Source organism: Staurois parvus, unplaced genomic scaffold (genome assembly GCF_062004578.1).
Source record: "Staurois parvus isolate SC_StPar_1 unplaced genomic scaffold, SC_StPar_1.0 ptg000192l, whole genome shotgun sequence".
NCBI classification, from domain to species: domain Eukaryota; kingdom Metazoa; phylum Chordata; class Amphibia; order Anura; family Ranidae; genus Staurois; species Staurois parvus.
The window spans coordinates 1707175-1726800 of record NW_028317988.1 but is presented as its reverse complement, the minus strand read 5'-3'; the positions used below and the strand labels follow the sequence as shown (position 1 = coordinate 1726800).

General features: G+C 44.5%; 1 protein-coding gene across 1 annotated transcript in view; it reads left to right on the top strand.

Annotated features, from left to right (window-relative positions):
• The first annotated feature begins 12868 nt into the window (after positions 1–12868).
• Positions 12869–19626, top strand: part of VASH2 (vasohibin 2) — a 146570-nt gene continuing 139812 nt past the window's right edge. Inside the window, exon 1 of the mRNA XM_089677781.1 lies at positions 12869–12993. The gene's annotated coding sequence lies outside the window, so the exon portion shown is untranslated. The remainder of the gene's footprint in view (positions 12994–19626) is intronic.

Here is a 19626-nt window from a genome sequence, read left to right as displayed (position 1 = left end):
GGGCGGACTGACAACTCATGGGGCCCCAAGGCAATAGGGGATCATGGGGCCCCTGTGTCCTTGCCCAAACTCAAAAAAGCCTATGAAAAACGTACAAGGGGCATCTCATGGGGCCCCCTACTGACCCCAGGCCCTCGGGCAGTGCCTGAGTTTCCAAATGGTCAGTCCGCCCCTGGTGTGAAGTACACAGCAGCCAATCAGAAGCATGGTACCAGGCAGGTAGAGGGTTCTCTGGTAGCAAGAGGGTCAGTGTGCTGATTCCCTCACCAGAGGTCAGTTCCCTGGAGTTCGGGACCAAACCTGTGCTGTGGAGACCCATGGCCTAACCCAGGGCCTCCAAACTTTCTAAATAAGGGGCCAGTTTCTGTCTTTTAGGGGGGCCAGAGTGTGGCCTTTTAGAGTAGAAAATTCCCTACTGTCAGTGGGAGTAAAAAATGTCATCTTTGATATTAGGGGGAGGAATAATACCCCATCGTTGGTGTCAGTAGAAGAAATAGTGCCCCATTGTTGGTATCAGTAAGAGGAATAGCGCCCCATAATTGGTGTCAGTTGGAAAAAAAAGTATCCCATTGTTGTCAGTGGGAGGAATAGTGTTCCTTTTTGGTGTCAGTGAGAGGAATAGTATTCCATTGTTGTCATTGAGAGGAATAGTGCTGCATCATTGGTGTCAGTGGGAGGAACAGTGCCCCATCATTGGTGTTGGTGAGAGATATAGTCCCATTGTCGTTGTCAATGAAAGGAATAGTGCCCCATTATTGATGCCAGTGGAAGGAATAGTGCCCCGTTACTAGTGTCAGGAATAGTGGCCCAATGTTGGTGTCAGTAAGAGGAATAGTTCCCCAAGGACCGAATAAAGGCAGGCAAAGGGCCACATTGGGTCCCCAGGCCGCAGTTAGGAGACCACTGGCCTAGCCACATGGCATGGGAGAGTGTAAAAAGTTAACTAGAGCATGCATGAGGTCTGTGCAGATGCTCATTGGAACCCTCTTTCTGTCACCGGGAGTGAGGTGATGGAGGTACACTGGACTGATGGAGAGAGCATGGACTCAGCAGTGTCCCTCCTAATTACAAACACCTACAGTATCAGTAAAGTGTGCAGTGACATGGGACAGTACATTCACAGAGGGACTCTGTAGGTCATATGGCTGCATATAGTAGACAGCTCATCTCTAAGTCGGGGTGCTGCCATAATGTCGCTTGCGCATAAACGTCGTCCCGCCTAGTCCTCGGCATTGATGAGTGCGCCCATAAGCAAAGGTGCACCATGTGCATGGGCAAAGGTTGGCCCTGCCCACAACTAGAAAGAAAATTGTTAGCGTAATTTTAATTTAACATTCTTTGGGTTAATAATGGCACAAATTAGGACAACAGTGACTTTTTCACAGTTTTATGATTCAAACAACATTGCACTCTCATGGGGCATTTGATGCTTCTTTAGTAAACACATATGTCATACAGATCATCCAACATCAGTTTTGCTGCCAGAACAGCCCTGACACATGGGCTCCACAAGACCTCTGAAGGTATGCTGTGGTATTTGGCACCAAGCTGTCAGTAGCAGGACCCAAGTCCTGTAAGTTGCAAGGTGGAGCCTCCAGGAATCAGATTTGTTTTTCCAGCACACCCCACAGATGCTTGATTGGACTGAGATCTGGAGAATTTGAAGCCTTGAACTTGTTGTATTCCTCATACTATTCTTGAACCTTTCCTGTAGTGTGGCAGGGCACATTATCCAGCTGAAAGAGGTTCCTGCCATCAGGGAATACTGTTTCCATGAAGGGGTGTACTTGGTCAGCAACAATGTTTTGGTAGGTGGTATGTCTCAAAGTAACATCCATGTGAATGGCAGGATCTAAGCTTTCCAAACAGAACATTGCCCAAAGCATCACACTGCCTCCACTGGCTTGCCTTCGTCCCATAATGCATCCTGGTGCCATCTCTTCCCCAGGTAAGTGACGAATGTGCTATCCCCATAAAGAGAAGGTGATTCATCAGACTAGGCCACCTTCCATTGCTCTGTGGTCCAGTTCTGATGCTCATGTGCCCACTGAGGTGCTTTTGGCTGTGGACAATATGGGCACTCTGACCAGTCTGCAGCTACGCAGCCCCATACACAGCAAACTGCGACGCTCGGTGCGTTCTGACACTTTTCTATCAGAACAGCTATGACCTTTTCCACCAATTTGAACTCTTCTATTCTCAATTCTAGTTTTTCTGTTGGATCAGACTATACAGGCCAGCCTTCCCTCCCCACGTGCATAAGTGACCCTGTTGCTGGGCTGCTGGTTTTTCCTTCCTTGGACCACCTTTGGTCGCACTCAGGGGCGGACTGACAACTCATGGGGCCCCCAGGCAATAGGAAATCATGGGGCCCCTGTGTCCTCGCCTACACTCAAACCACACGCAAAAAAGCCTATGAAAGTACCAGCGGCATCTCATGGGGCCCCCTACTGACGCCGGGCCCTCGGGCAGTGCCCGAGAGCCTAAATGGTCAGTCCACCCCTGGTCGGATTTGACAATTGCAGACCGGAACCATCCCACAAGAGCTGCACTTTTGGAGTTGCTTTGCCTGCGTCGTCTAGCCATTATGATTTAGTTCTTGTCAAAGTTGCTCAAATCCTGACACCTACCCATTTTTTCTGCATTCAACACATCAACTTCAGGGACAACATGTTCACTTGCTGCCTAATATATCCCACCCATGTTCAGGTGCCATTGTGACAAGATATTCATTCGTTATTCACTTTGCCTGTGTGTGGTCATAATGTTATGGCTGATCGGTGTGTGTGTGTGTGTGTATATTATTAAAGCTAAATTCTCTTTTAAAAATGTTAATACCTCCCCCAGCTTGGCATTAATATGTTCAGTTTGATAAAGCCGGCTTTTCTCCATCTGACACCATAGGGTCACAGCTCCCGCATGCGATTCCAGGGACCAGATGGAGAACAATCCCTATTGTGTGTTCTCTATAGATGTGTGCTGTGGGGTGACAGTTCAAATTCTCCTCCAAGACTATTGCAGTATTCATGGCAAGCTGTTTGCAGGACTCACAATGTCCTCTCTATCCACCAGAAAGAAACAAATATCTAACAGGTTGTAAACGTTAATGCAGGAAGTTCTTTTAAAGGGGATCTATAGTGTTTTTCCTATATAACAATGTTTCTGAATTCATGAACAATAAAGTGTAAAAATAATTAGTGATGATGTCTTTATTAGAGTGTTTAGGCTACATTCAAATGGACTTAAAAAAACAATGCATTTACAAGCCGTACTGGCGATCTGACCCAATCTGTATTGTTTTCAATTCATGGTGCGTAATCGTGTTGCAATCAGATCCGTAACACAAAATCCAAAAATCTGCATATATGTGTATATTTTTTTTAAAAAGGGACCATTTTACACATTTAAAAAAACAGATTATTTTTTTATGATGTTAGGGTCCATACACACAATACTGATGTATGGACCCCAGATCTTCAGATGGCAAAAGAAATGCACATATGGTCCATACAGAGCAGGAATTGACATATGTATATGATGTTTATGAGCATGTAGGCACTTGCATACATTAAAAATCTTCTAGCCCTCATGATACTAACACATGTGTATAATATTGACCAATTACACAATTGGGGTTTTTTTTTGCTACACTCTTCTAGCACATTTGCGTGTGCATCATAAACATGGATTTCTGGAGATATCCTGGAGCTGTGTAATTTGCCCAAAGGCATGAATGGATGAAGGCAGCTGTAAGAAGCTATACGCCCCTCTATGCATAGGGTAGCGCACACGCACAGACATATTGCACGTGTGTGCGTGTGCTACTTTACACCGATAGCTGAATAAACGCAGCCTTCGCCCATTCATCCAGCACTGCTGAAATGTCCACTTTAAGACCAAGCCCTTTCTGCCACTTTTTGTTTACATGTAACAGTCAGAATTTGTTGCTAAAAGTTTTTAGAACCCCCAAACATTATATATATTTTTTTAAAGTAGAGGCCCTAGACAGAATAAATTGGTTGGATTTGCAATTTTTGTATGTCACATGGTCTTTGAACAGCATTTTTTCAAATGCAATTTTTTTGGGGAGAAAATACACTGTTTTGAATTTTAATGCAAAACAACACAATACATAACCAATTTCTTTATAAAATATAAAAGATGGTTTTACGCCAAGTAAATAGATACCAAACATGTCACGCTTTAAAATTGCACAGCCTGTGCAACGGCGACAAGCAGCCTAAATTTTACTAGTTATAGGTGACGCTGTAAAAGCCTTTACAGGTTACCACTTTACATTTACAGAGGAGGTCTGGTGCTAGAATTACTGCCCATGATCTGATGTTCACGGTGATAACTCATGTGTGGGATGATCGCTGTTTGCTTACGTGTGGGACCAACGTGTTCGCCTTTGCACGTGAGCACGAGGGACGGGGCACTTTAAATGTATTTATTTACTTATTATTTTTACACTGTCACTTTTTATCACACTTAGTCCTCATGCACACGGGACGTTTTGATAACGCTGGTAACGTTCGCTGTGTAAAGTCAAGTTAAAAATGTGAGTTTTTCAGCTTTTATTAGTTGTTTTTGCATTAGCATTTAGCGGTGTTTTCCCGCATTTTTCCGCATTTTTTTATGGTAAAAAAAAATGTACAAAAACGCCAGTTTGTGGTGTTTTACCACGTTGTTCAGCATTAGAGCGTTCTTACAGCTAAAAAAGCTAAGAAACCCACTAGTCCTGGGTTTTTTTTCCAGCCAAAAAACGTCCCAGCCAAAAAATGTTGATTCCAGTCTATGTGTGCATGGACACATAGGATAACATGCTGGGGGGTTTACTGGCTGTAGAAAAAACGTCAAAAGCCAAAAACAGCCGCTGTAAAAATGTCCCGTGTGCATGAGGACTTATTGCTGTCACTAGGAATATAAACATCCCCTGTGACAGGTACTATTTATGGAGAGATCTGGGGTCAATAGGACCCCAAATCCCTCCTCTGCACTTTGGTGTGATCGGTGTGATCATATGCTTTCTTTTTAAAAAATGGCGCTGTTTATATCCAAGTAAACCAGAAGTGATGTAATGTCATCACTTCAAGGTTACTACATCATAGAGCTGAACAAATCTGATAAGCCGATCCAGTCTTTGTTCAGCTCTAAGATCAGCCAGCGGAAGTGCCGAAAAAACAAAAACAAAAAAAAAGTAATGAAAATTTTTTTTCATACTGTCACCAGTCAGTGTCTCTGATCACCGCCACACCAGTTATATATGATTGTGCTGTACTGCACTGGTCACAGTATGTAAACAACTAATTGTAAACTTTTTTTTTAATTTCTTAATTTTCCAAAAAATTACAACTTAAAAAAAACTCGCCATGCCTCTTACTAAATACCTTGGACTGTCTGCTTGCTTTCCAAAAAGGGGTCAATTGGGGGAAATTTGTACTGTCCTGGTGTATTCGGCCTCAAGAAATGAGATCAGCCGTCAGTACATCGGGACTGATCGATTTTCAGATATATACTGTATCATAGTTTGTGGATTCTATAACTTTTCTACAGACTAAATAATATACACTGATTTGGGTTATTGTCACCAAAGAAATGCAGTAGAATACATTTTGCCCTAAATTTATGAAGAAAGATTATTTATTTGCTACATTTTACAACAGAAACAAAGAAAAACAATTTATTTTCAAAATTTTCACTTTTTTGGGGGGAAGTTGGGGAGTGGGTATGTAGGTATCATAGGTACCCGCTCCCACTTGTAGGCGATTTGAGTGGAAGTTCAGCTACCCTCCCCCCCCCCTTAGCCTGCAGCCTTTTGGGGCACATCACAGGTCCCAGGAGGCTGCAGGTCCATTCACAAAGTGTAGAGTGCCTCGAGCATGCGCAATGGGAAGCCGAAAAGAGTCACAGCTGGCTTCCCACATTAAACATGGTGGCGCTGGGGGCCTGAAGACCAGCAAAGAACCAACCCGGGTGAGGACAGCACAGGTAAGTGTCCTTATATTAATACTTAGCAGCTACATTATTTGTTTGTGGGGGGGGGGGGGGGCAACTGAAAAAACACTTTAAAGTGTATCTAAAGCCAAAATGATTTAAAGAAGAATGCATGTCTCGCAGTTTTCTGCTGCATTGATGCTCTGACTGGGGGGGGGGGGGGGTCTAGGATGCTTTTAAATACAATTGACAGATAATGCATATAACATACTGAGTAATCGTTTGACCTGTAAAATATAATTTTTGGAGAAATTATATACAGTACATGCGTGTTTCTAGCCCCAAACAACCCCCCATCTTGATATATATTGTGTGACATTCCACGGGACAAGGGGGTTACAATGATATCCCTGTAGAAATGGGACTCTTGGCAACTATGAACAGTCAATGGAGTCACTGCTGCTTTGGCACTAGTGTGTCCCTTTAGAGTTGCAGGGATGACAGTGATATAGCGCCTGCAAGTGGCTAACACTATAAACTGCAGTGGCAGTTTGTAGTCAGAACAGTGCCACTTACAGTTAGAACTCCTGATCTGAATGCTCATTATTGAAGCCATTGGTTCAGTATGACAGTCAGGTAACTGGAATTCAGCGTACAAATGGATGGACTGCTTACAGTCCAATCACAGGGACTAGATGTGTTACTTTGTTACTAAACAACAATAAACAGGAATGAGTCTGTATCTGTAAAGGGACTGTTGGCATATACAGGCCACCCAGAAAGTATTCACAGCGCTTATTTTTTTCGACATTTTGTTATAATCCCACTAACAGTTGACCGTGGAATATTTAGTAGCAAGGATATTTCACGGATGAACTTGTTGCACAGGGGGCAACCTATCATGGTACCATGCTTGAATTCACTGAGTTCCTGAGAGCGACCCATTCTTTCACAAATGTTTGTAGAAGCAGTCTGCATGCCTAGGGGCTTGACTGTATACACCTGTGGCCATGGAGGTGATTGGAACACCTGAATCCGATGATTTGGAGGGCTGGCCCAATATTTTGGCAATATAGTGTATCTAAAGAATTACTTTAATCTCTGTATTCTTCATCTTTGTGACACTGTTTCAAACCTACAGTGAGTCTATGATTCCTGTAGGGGGCAGTCATGCTGTACCTAACATGGGGTCTGTGCTTGTAATATGTAGCAAGATTGTCTGTTTTTATTTTCAAAGCTCCATTACAGACATGTCACACACTCTCACTAGTGGTTCCATTGCTGCCAACAACTCATTAGGAACAGGATTACCAAGAAGAGCACTCATCTGTTCTTATGTCACCAGTGTCTACTGCCCTCTGAAAAGTGATCTGCTGTGGATCACTTTTTGTAGGGCAATAGAACAGTGGCTGCTAGACAGGTGATCTTGCTGCCTCTTGAATGTCTATATTTTTTTAAAATTATTAAATCCCAAGGAGGGATTGTGTGTTTAAATACTGTACTGCAACTGCGAGCCAAACGTTTGGCTCACGGATGTAGATTGCTCCTATTGAACTCAATGACTGTGATTGACAGGCAGTGCTAACTAAAATTGCTATGTCTGCAGCATGTGCACAGCCCCATCCAGCTACAATAGTAGAATATGAGTGGGTGGTTGAGGGAAAGTAAAACCATGGCTCACTTGCTCCTATGGCACCAGTGAGAGGATCGCTGAAGAGAGCACTCACCAGCCCCTATGGTGCCAGTAAGTACTCATTTACACTAGCAGCAAGGACTGTCCTTCCTCTGAAATGCAACCCATGCTCAGATCATTTTTCAAAGGTGTCCAATAGGGGGTGAGGAGGCAGTATATCACTGTTTTAACCCCATAAATGCTGCATGCAATATGCATGGCTGTGGGGCAGTTTCAGTGTGGTTCCATTCATGTGAATGGGTTGTGTTCAGCGGGCGGTAGTGCCTGCCAAATGCAACAGGGGGTATAATCCCTGCCTTGGCTGTGAAGCAGAGCATTGCCATAGTGGCAAGTGTACACCCCTGGATACTGCCTTTGCAGCTAAAGGGGGAGCGGTGGAGGGGCGGTAAAAATGTTCCTTAACTGTGTGGATTTATCACCCCCAACTGCAAATGTAAATGAGCCCTAGCAGGATTGCTAAAGAGAGCCCTCACCTGCTACTCCATCTATCCATCTACAGTATAACACACAGAAGCATGGCCGACTGACCATTTGGAAACTCAGGCACTGCCCGAGGGCCCGGGTTCAGTAGGGGACCCCATGAGATGCCCCTGGTACCTTTTTCATAGGCTTTTTTGAGTTTGGGCAAGGACACAGGGACCCCATGATCCCCTATTGCTCGGGGGCCCCATGAGTTGTCAGTCCGCCCCTGCTCCCAACCATTGTGTAATAGTAACTTATTTTTCTCCAAGCAAGATATTCAAAAACAAAACATAAACCATTTATAAATAGCTCATCACATGGTCATTGTGTTACAACATTGTGTTCTCTGCCCAGATTTCTCAATTAAACAGAAAAAGAAATGTGAAGAAGGTAACTGGGGGGAGGCTGTGGTCAGAAGTCTATTGCAGCAATCAGTGTCCAAGAGTCCGAGCGTCCAATCGGTGAGAGTGGGTCTCCAAGTGAATGACATGCAACCATCGCCCCGATCACTCCTTGCCAATTACAGTTTTATGGTCATTTGTTCTTCCAAATATTACTGAATTGATATTCTAGAAGAGGTTCCTACAAATAATTTGGCATATTTTGTATATTTACAGTTAATGTAACACTATAGGAAGCACTTTTTTCCCATTTCAGATAGAGTAAGGGAGGGCTATAACCTCTGTCAGTTTTTTGCCATCTGTCCCATTGTGTAGATTTTCCTTCACTTCCTGTCCCATAGTCAAACAGGAAGTGTGAGGAAATTCCTGAAAATTAAGGGAACCCCTTGGGGACCCCCCCAGGCAGGGGTGTCCCTAGGGTTGGTGACACCCAGTGCGGTAACACTGGTGACACCCCCTCCGACGATCCCCACAGAATGGATCGGATCTGTGGATTGACTCCAATCCCATATGCTCCCCAATCCGCAGATCCGATGCATCTTGTGAGGATCATCGGCTTTCTTTTCAACTTTCCTTTTCGGGGAGTGGGTCCGGTGTCACCCCGTATAGGTTGCATGCTGATGATCCCCACAGGATGGTTCAGATCTGCGGACTGAGTATAATGCTCCCCAGTCCGCAGATCCAATTCATCCTGCGGGGATCATCAGCATGCAACCTATACGGGTGACACGAGACCCGCTCCCCGAAAAGGTAAGTTGTAAAGAAAGTAGATCCCCACAGGATGGATCGGATCCATCCTGTGGGGATCGTCGACTTGCTTTACAATTTACCTTTTCGTGGAGCGGGTCCGGTGTCACCCTGTGCGGTAGGTGTCACCCGGTGCGGCGCACACCCCTCACCTGCCCCGGGACACCACTACCCCAGGTCACCAAAACACCAGAACATGTGTCCTTATTGGAAGATTTCCTTCTATTACTTTTCTGGGGACAACCCATAATTTGGGGTTTCTTTTACTTCCACTTTCAATGATTATGGTAAACAGGACAAATAGAGAAGGTGAATCTCCCTAATGGGGGCACAGGCAGCAATAAAAACTGACAGGGATTCAAATCTATACAAACACAACCTCAGCCTTCTTGCTGGGAAGCATTTTTTGTCATTCAGGTCCAGTGATTTCAGATCGGTTTTGGTACAGGGCTTATGGTGCTCAAAACACATGGTGCATGACACCTAAGCCATAACAAATCTTTAAATCCTAAGTGTAGCTAAAATATATTAAAAAGAAAAAACAGAAAAATCAACACAAGGGACATCCCTCTTCTGTTAGCAGAACTCTTCTCTTTATGCCCCCCCAACCTTGGCAAATACTTCTCCACACATTAGACACCACATAGGGAAAAAGTATAACCGTTAAGATGACGCCGTCCTTTGTGTGATTAAACGTGTAGGGTGGAGCTACGATGTGTGACGTCATCGCGCACTGCCATGGACATCTTGTTGGTTGAAAACACTATTCAAGCCAGCTGATTTTTACCTTTGCTATTGTAAGTGCATTACTTAAATACATGGTATTCTTTAGTCAATTAGTACACTATGAGCGGTTGTTCTTTTTCCCTATGTGGTATGTGTTTGCCATCCTAGACCTCATTGTTTAGTGAGAAGTCCCAAATTCATCCTGAATTCTTGGGAGATCCATCTGGACTCATCTGCTGGGCACGATATCTGCTTTGTTTGACCAATCCTTTGGGTGGTCAAACTCTCCGGTAAGAGGCCAAATGATTGGGTGAAAGGTGATGGACTCTCTCCCTCTTCTTGCTTTTGGTTTCACTTGGCACCACCACTACTGGATCAGATGCATTTTGTATAGACTTTATTGTTTCACCTTTTCTTTTTTTTTCACCTTTTATTTTTTCAGATTTCCTTCTCTTGTGGGGAATTGGACCATATTTTTTTAATTAGTATATTAAGTTCTACACTAAGTGTTTTTAGTTTATTTTCGCCTACTTACTGTGTCAGCTGCTAATTTTACTTGCAAATTCCCAAACACAGGTTTTCTATTTAAAGCAAAGTTCCAGCTGAAAAAAAAAGTCAGCAGCTACAAAAACTGTAGCTGCTGACTTTTAAAATACAGACACATACCCAGGGGCGGACTGACCATTTGGAAACTCGGGCACTGCCCGAGGGCCCGGGGTCAGTAGGGGGCCCCATGAGATGCCCCTGGTACCTTTTTCATAGGCTATTTTGAGTTTGGGCAAGGACACAGGGGCCCCATGATCCCCTATTGCCCGGGGGCCCCATGAGTTGTCAGTCCGCCCCTGCACATACCTGTCCCTCGGTCCAGTGGTGTCCTCACCACCGCTGGTTTCACCGGCCGTCTTCTTTCCCTGGCGCCGGCATCTTCAGTGTGGGCACCCGGCTGTGACAGGTTGCGGCTTCACTGCCGGGTGCCCACTGCGCATGCGTGAGAAGTGCTGAGCTTTGTGAATGGCCCTGTAGTCTTCTGGGACCTGTCACGTGTCCCAAAAGACTACGGGGAGGGAGGGGGGAGGACAACTTCCGCTTCCGATTATGTAGGCGATCGCAGCGGAAGTGGGAGCGGGTACCTGTCAAATTCGGAAACCCGCTCCCCAAAGGTGCCAATCCTTAATGGGGAGCGGGGGACAAAGGCTTAAAGTTGAACTTCAGCTTTTAGGTGGAGCTCTGCTTTAATGTTCTGGACGAAAAAAACGGTCCTGCACGATTTTGGTGTGGATGCGGTGCGATCTGAGCCATACAAAATGTATGGCTCAAATCGCACCACACAGAAATCGCATGTGATATGCACAGGAATGGGGTGCGGTTCTTGTGTGAATCAAATGCAATGTACTGCACCACATCAGTGTGAACGCGGGCTTAATCTAGGTTCACACCTAAGCATTTTCCACTGCATTTTGCAGAAACGCACAGCAGTCCATTTAACATGATTTCCTATGGGACATGTTCACATCTTCGCACTGTCACCCGGTGCGTTTTTTTGGAAAGGGTCGGGGACTTTTTTTAAATGAAAAATGTTGCATTTTTGGTTCTCTAGGCTTCAATGGAGATGCTGCAGAAAAGCATGTAGTGTGTTTGTGATGTGTTTTTTGTTTTATTTTGCCCATAAACAAGTTGAAAAAAATGCAAAACACATCAAAAACACTGCAAAAACGAATACACAAAACACAATGCAAAATGCACTGCAGGAACAGATCAAATACGAACTGCATAGGTGTGAGCCTAGCCTTATACTGGCTTCTCACCAATGTGGTGCGGGACATCACATGTAATTCTCACAGAATTCACACCACATTCCTGTGCCAGTTACATGCGACGTCTGTTCGGTGTGATTGGAGATATTTTGTGTGGCTCAAATCACACCGCTTCCGAACCAAAGGTGCAGGACCCTTTTTTTACCCGCATGTCAATCACACTGAATAGGTGTTCTGCCAATAGCATCACGTTTTGCGAAGGGTTTTGGGTTCAGGAGTGTCCCTAGGGTTGGTGTCACCGGGTGCAATAACAGTTGGTGACACCCCCTCCGACGATCCCCACAGGATGAATCGGATCAACGTATTGAGCATAATGGATCAGAGTCCAAACCATTATGCTTCCCAATCCGCAGATCTGATCCATCCTGCGAGGATCATCGGCATGCAACCTATACGGGGTGACACCGAACCCGCTCCATGAAAAGGTAAGTTGTAAAGCAAGCCAACAATCCCCGCAGGATGGATCAGATCTGCAGATTGGGGAGCATAATGGATCGGAATCGGATCCATTATGTTCAATCTGCAGATCCGATCTATCCTGCAGGGATCGTTGGCTTGCTTCACAACTTACCTTTTCTTAGCGGGTCCGGTGTCACCCCATGCAGTAGGTGTCACCCGGTGCGGTGGACACCCCCCACACCTGCCTCAGGATGTCACTGTTCGGGGTTTCATTAATTGAACATTGATACCTGCACCAGATCACATGAACGCCATGCGGTGCGGGAAACGCATCAGTGTAAACCCCAAAAAAGCCCCTGACCCTTTCCAAAAACGCAGTAACTCAAAAATGCATAGGTGTGAACGTGTCCCATAGGGGAGCATGTGAAAGCACTACAAGACGCATCGGTGTGCACCCGGGATCATACATGATGTCTCCTCGTACAGGAGCCAGGTGTCCGGGGCTCATCTGTATGGAGATCGCCCATTATTGGGGCTCATCGCTCCGATCACCGTCCCTCCAGCTGATCGATCACACACCGACACGCCCACCTCCCCGCCTCTTATTCACACCTCCTAGCCCCGCCCAGCCACACAGCGCCGCTGCCAATCACCTCCGCTCAGGCGCCGCCCTTCTTTGTTGTTCTGGCCAATGGGGAGCGGTTGAACGTCCCTGGCCGCCGGGTGACACTGTCACAATGTAACAAGCTGGCTGGGAAGCGCTCTAGTGTAACCGGCTGGGAGATGGCCGGACTCCGCTCTCCGGGGACTGCAGGTAAACCAGAGCCGCCGCCGGGGCTGAGTCCTCCGGGAGATCCGGGAGGAGGAGAGGGGGGGGGGGGGACATGCCGCAATCCGGAGCCCGCTCTGCTGCAGGGGCTCCCCGTGTACTGTGCATGGAGGACACCGCGGCGATCACTGGACTCCTCCATACATCTCTACACAGTGCATGGAGAATGGGGGGGAGGGGAGCACTGTGTGATGGGGGATATCAGAGCCCACCTATATACAGGAGGACAGACATCCTCATCACCACCCCTCTGTCATGTCTGATTATTAATGTGTGGCATCGGCATTAGTATCCTATTATTTATTGTCAGTATATTCAGGAGGATTATTATCATTACTATTCTATGATTTATTATTATTAATAGTGTGATCATGACTAATAGATTTATTTTGTGTGATATATCATTATTGTCTGGTTATCATTCGTATAGGAGGAATATCAATCACTTGTCGTTGTACTTTATTATATCCTCATAAGTATTCGAATAATTATGGTTATCATTAATATTCTATGTATTATTATTATTATTGTAGTAATAATAATGTGATCAGCATTCGTATTATATTATTTTTTAATGATCATCATTTTTATTGTTATTATTATTATTATGATCATCATTTATTAATAATAATGTGCTAATCATTAGGTATTCAATTACTTATTACTATTTTGATCCGCATTTATTATTCTCTTATTTATTACTATTATTATTATACTCATCCTCAATATTCTAATATTTATACTTATCATTAGTATTCTATTTATTATTATTATTATTATTATACTCATCGTCCATATTCTAATATTTATACTTATCATTAGTATTCTATTTATTACTATTATTATTATACTCATCGTTCATATTCTAATATTTATACTTATCATTAGTATTCTATTTATTATTATTATTATACTCATCGTCCATATTCTAATATTTATACTTATCATTAGTATTCTATTTATTATTATTATTATTATGATCTTCTTTGCTTTTCACTTATTTCTTTTTATCACTATTATGTTTGCTGTTATCATGTATCTTCTTTCCAGTTTTTTTTATTTCCTTTAGCCCCTGTTCACATATATGTGATGCAGGGAATGCAGCCAATCCTGCGAGCTTCCCGCGCCATTTTGAAATCGCACTCCATTGACGCAGTCTGCCACAGGCGTTTGTGTTAAATTAATGACACCCCAAAACAGGTCACAAAACGCATTGCGATTGCAAGAATCGGATAGCGTGGGTGTGAACAGCCAATGGGATCCAATTCCAGTGCAGCAAAAAAGAAAAGTTGCCTGCATCTTGTTCACATGGGTTTGTTGCGATTGAGCCCATATAGAATGAATGGGCTCAAATCGCACTGCAAAGGATCGCATGTGATTTAAGCAGGAATGCGGTGCGATTCCTGTCCAAATCGCATTCAGTTTCCTGCACCACCTATGGTTGAACCTAGCTTTACTGTTCGTACAGAAATCCAATGAGCAGCCTGTACGTCATGCCGGTATATGATGGTGCTATGTACATTTCTGTATGTGTGCACACAGGTATGCAGATCAGAACTGCACAGTTGGCGTCTGGTGAACATAAACGCAGTACACATGCGCTGCTTCAGGCATTGACAAGGCTGTTGGTGCTTGAGACTGCAATAGATGAGCGTCCCCATGTAGTATTATGTGCCATAAGTTCCATTCTGCTGCAACTTTGAGCCCCATTGAACATCGGCTTTCTCAGGTGATTGTTGGAGCTTTTTTTTTTATCATTTTCTGGCTTAAGTTTTTTTTTTTCTTCTTCTTTTAACCTATGGAACGCTACTTACTAGGAGAAGGAGAGGCAAATGGTTGAAGCATATCTACATATAACAACAGAATTGATATTATTGCCATTTACCAAGTGGTGGCTGTGTTAGTTTTCCTTGTTTTTCCCTTTTTCACTTGGTGATCCTGCCATTAACACATTTCCTGTCCTACAGTGACTGCCGCACTGAGCAATGTTGCCGTACAATCAGCTTTAGATTTACCAATACTGTGTCATATGAGGAGTTCCCTAATCTATCCATTCAGGCCCTTGCACTACATAATTGTTTTTAGATCTGAAGGAGATTGTCCAATCTGATTGTAATGTCTGTGAGCTTTACACAGTGTGATTTTATATCAGTTTACTGTCCAGAAGAAATATAAAATTGCGATACCGAAAAATGTGTTCAATGCACCATATATTTAACCATCATATTCATCTATCTACTTTGCTGGGACTGATTAGAATTCGTTTAATTAAACTGATCAGTTTTTCTTAACCACCTAACTACCGGGCTCTTTCACTTGTCCTGCCCAGGCCAATTTTCAGCTTTCAGGGCTGTTGCACTTTAAATGACTATTGCGCGGTCATACAACTGTACCCAAACATCATTTTTATAATTTTTTTTTTTAGACACATAGAGCTTTTTTTTGGTGGTATTTAATCACCACAGGTTTTCTTTATTTTATGCTAAACAAACGAAAAAAGGCTAAAAATTTTGGAAAAAAAAGTTTTTCTTAGTTTCTGTTATAAATTTTTGTACATAAGTAATTTGTTTCCTTCACTGATGTGCACTGATGGGCGGCACTGATGTGAAGGCATTGATAGGCAGCACTGATGGGTTCTGATAGGCAGCAATGATGAGCATTGATAGGCAGTACCAGGGGCGGACTGACAACTCATGGAGCCCCTGTGTCCTTGCCCAAACTCAAAAAAGCCTATGAAAAAGGTACCAGGGGCCCGAGTTTCCAAATGGTCAGTCCGCCCCTGGGCAGTACTGATTGGCACCTGATAGATGGCACTGATGGGCTGCATTGATGTGTGCTGATAGATTGCACTGATAGGCGTCACTGATGGGCACTGATAGGCAGCATTGATGGACACTGAGAGGCGTTACTGATGGGCACTGAAAGGCAGCACTGATAGGCAGCATTGATGGACACTGAGAGGCATTACTGATGGGCACTGAAAGGCAGCATTGATGGACACTGAGAGGCATTACTGATGGACACTGAAAGGCAGCACTGATGGGGCTGCACTGATAATCAGGGAACTGAGGATTGCTGCATATTGACTCTCCTCTCCCACTGCATCGTGAGGAGATGACTGCCGAAAACCATTTACATGTAATCAGCTGTGATTGGACACAGCTGATCACGTGGTAAAGAGCCTACGTCATCGGCTCTTTACCGTGATTGATGATCTGCCGATCACGGTGCCGCGTGCCCCCGGGGGCTCACATGTGCAGCTAGAGTCCAAGGACGTCATATGATGTCCTCCCAGAACAAGAGACCTTCCGCCTGTCCGTCATTTCCCAATACGGTGGGCAGGAGGCGGGTGAAATATATGTGAACCTCACCTTGTAAAACAACCCATTCAGGTTAAAATAGAAATGAAAGCAAAACATTTGTGTATAGATATAAAAACATTATAAACACCTTTTTTCTCCTTTTGTGATCATATACCCTCTGTTCACCGCTGCATAGAGAGAGGAGAAGCAGCAGCACCCTGGTCTTCCCAGTGAATGGCTGTGACAGGGAGGGCATGTAAGAACAAGTGTGATCATTGGAGGAGAGCAGGCTGAGTTCCCAGCACAGCTAGATAACTGACCACGCTGTGCTCCCATGTCTAGTGTGGTCAGTTTTAATAGAAAAGCAGAGGGACTGGCAGGATCACCAGGGACTTCACACAAAGGAAGCAATACAAAGAGGACAGGATACTTTTTAACACAAGTACATAGGTACAGTAGCCACCTATCAGGAATGTGAAATGTTGGGTTTACATGGACTGATGATGCAGTACCAGGGGCGGACTGACAACTCATGGGGCCCCCGGGCAATAGGGGATCATGGGGCCCCTGTGTCCTTGCCCAAACTCAAAAAAGCCTATGAAAAAGGTACCAGGGGCATCTCATGGGGCCCCCTGCTGACCCCGGGCCCTCGGGCAGTGCCGAGTTTCGAAATGGTCAGTCCACCCCTGTGCAGTACCTGTGTTTTCGATATCTCATAGTTGAATCATATTGTGTGATTCCTTGTTCAGATTGCTATGTGTATGACCACCAAAATGAGAAAAAGTAAATAAGTCGCCAGTCTGCTGGCACCCATGAATGTCTGTATGCCGGAACTTTGTACTTGCCTATGGATAGGTTTGCTGAATGATGGATTGCTCATCAATTAACAAGTGAACAGCGGTTGACGGCGCGCTCATCTTGCACCCAGGATTGTACGATCCAACGTAGATCAGACTACTGCGCAAATCTGTTCCATCCACAAATCATGGTTTGCTTATCTATGGGTAGAACTGCAGATCTGTCAGAAGATTGTGATATGATTTGTGTATATCTGGTGACATCTGTCAGTTTGATAGACACCTCCTTATCATGCCGGATTTTAGCTGTGCTTGGCCAATCATAAATGTTTTTTTGTGGGGGTGGTAACATGCAGATGCTTCAGCTGGCATTATGAGAGCTGCAGCTGGCAGGCTTGGTGTGTGTAGTACGAGGAGCCTGGTATTCTGTCACATTGCCGCTGTATTGTAGTCTTCTCATTCACTCAGCATCAGTGCTAATCCATTGCAGCTGTGAAACAGGATCTGGTGTAACGGAATCCTCCCGCAGCATAGGAGATGCATTACACGTATAGATGGGGCAGATCGGGTTTCCTGCGAGTCGGCAAGGGGCTGATCCTCATTGTCTGTCCGATGACACACGTGCATCACGTTTCCCGGTACGTGTCTCTGAAATCTGCATTGTGCTGCTGTGATGGCAGAGGTGGCAGTGCCATGCTGACCTCCGGGATCCATATCCCACCAACACAAAACATCTCTTGTTGTACAATCTGTTCATCGACACTGTTGGCTTTACAGTACCTGCAATGTAAGGATCCGTTCACAGTGTGCGCGCTAAGTGCGTTGACATGCATTCACATGCTGCGTTGTGCTTAAAATGCGCCACAATTTTTTTTTTATATTTTTTTTGTATAACTTCACTAAGCTTTATTGGTAAAGGAAACTTCAACTGGCTGTTTTGACTCTTGCTCTTATGCACGTTGCAATGAAAAAAACGTAGGGCATGGTCTACTTATATTGCAACACACTATTGTAACATGCACTGTATGTATTGATCAATGGACCCTAAAATCTCCTGTAAGATTCAGCAGCACAGTGGCTAAATGGTTAGCACTTCCGCCAGGCAGTATTAGGGTCGTCGGTTCAAATCCCAGCCACAGCACCACCTGTCTGGAGTTTGCATGTTCTCCCTGTGCCTGTGTGGGTTTCCTCCAGGTACTCCAGTTTCCTCCTACGCTCCAAAGACATGCTGGCAGGTTAATTGGCTCCTGTCTAAATTGTCCCTAGTATGTGTATGTATAAATGTGAGTTAGGGACCTTAGATTAGATAGGGACCTTAGCTCCTTGAGGGTTAGGGACTGATGTGAATGTACAATATATATGTAAAGCACTGCGTAAATTGTCGGCGCTATATAAGTACCTGAAATAAATAATAACCTGTTATTTCCAGTATTATTTTTGATGTTTTTAAATCTCCAGCTTTTGTTACTGAGGAACTTCTGACCCCCTGATATTTTCGTTCCGTGGCTCTTATTTATTATTTGATTACAAGGTACTTGTATACTGCTGTCAATTTACGCAGCGCTATATATATTCACATCAGTCCCTAACCCTCAAGGGTCCTACAATCTGTCTTCTCCTGTGTCGCCATCTTTGAATATCCTGCATGTGCGCAGATGTGCCAAAAGTCTCTGCCAGGTCTTTGGGACCCAGCAGATACTTGCAGCACATCTGTGCATATATGAGGTGTGGGGGCTCCCATGCATGCGCATGCATTGCTTATTTTCTGATACCTGTGGAATCTACATGCATGTGCAGATGTGGTGCAGATCTTTGCTGGCTCCCAAGGGGCTCTTTCACACAAGAGGCTGGGGGCGGTAAAAACATGCAGCCACCCACCGAATCCCAACACTACAGCCTGATAAGGCTGTACACTTGCAATGGCTGTGGTGCTTTGATTGGGGGTTGCAGCATTTTTAACTCGGGCTGCAAAGTTGGCAGGTGGCACCAATGGGGCTGCACCTCTACTGCAAACCAATTGCTTGGCTCACAGTTGTGGCACAGTCCCACAATGTATAATTGCCTTTCGGCAATTAAAAAGTGACAAAATATAAAACTGGCTTTAGGAGGCAGCATTAGTAGCTCCCAAACACCTGTTCAAACCACTTCGCTGCCACCCTCTGAAAACTGATCCACTGAGGATTGCTTTTCAGCGGTAGGCACTGCCACTTATTTATAAGAAGCCAAAGTGCATCTGCCCGCATTCAGTAAACCATGTGTGCATTCGCCCTCTGCCTCCTGGGATGTGTAATGTGAACATCCCAGGACTCAGTGTGATGTTCACAGGAAAGCAGTGCTGGGCTGCACTAAAAAAGTCAGAAACCATTCTAAAAATCTAGAAAGAGTATCCAGTTGTGTTAGAAGGGTGGAGGGAGGGGCCAGAAGCAAAAACGCTTTTGTATTAGTTGGTCTACTTTAAATATTTTTTGTTAGCACTTCCTGGCTGAATGGTGACAACGCTGTGTACCTGTGTACAATGT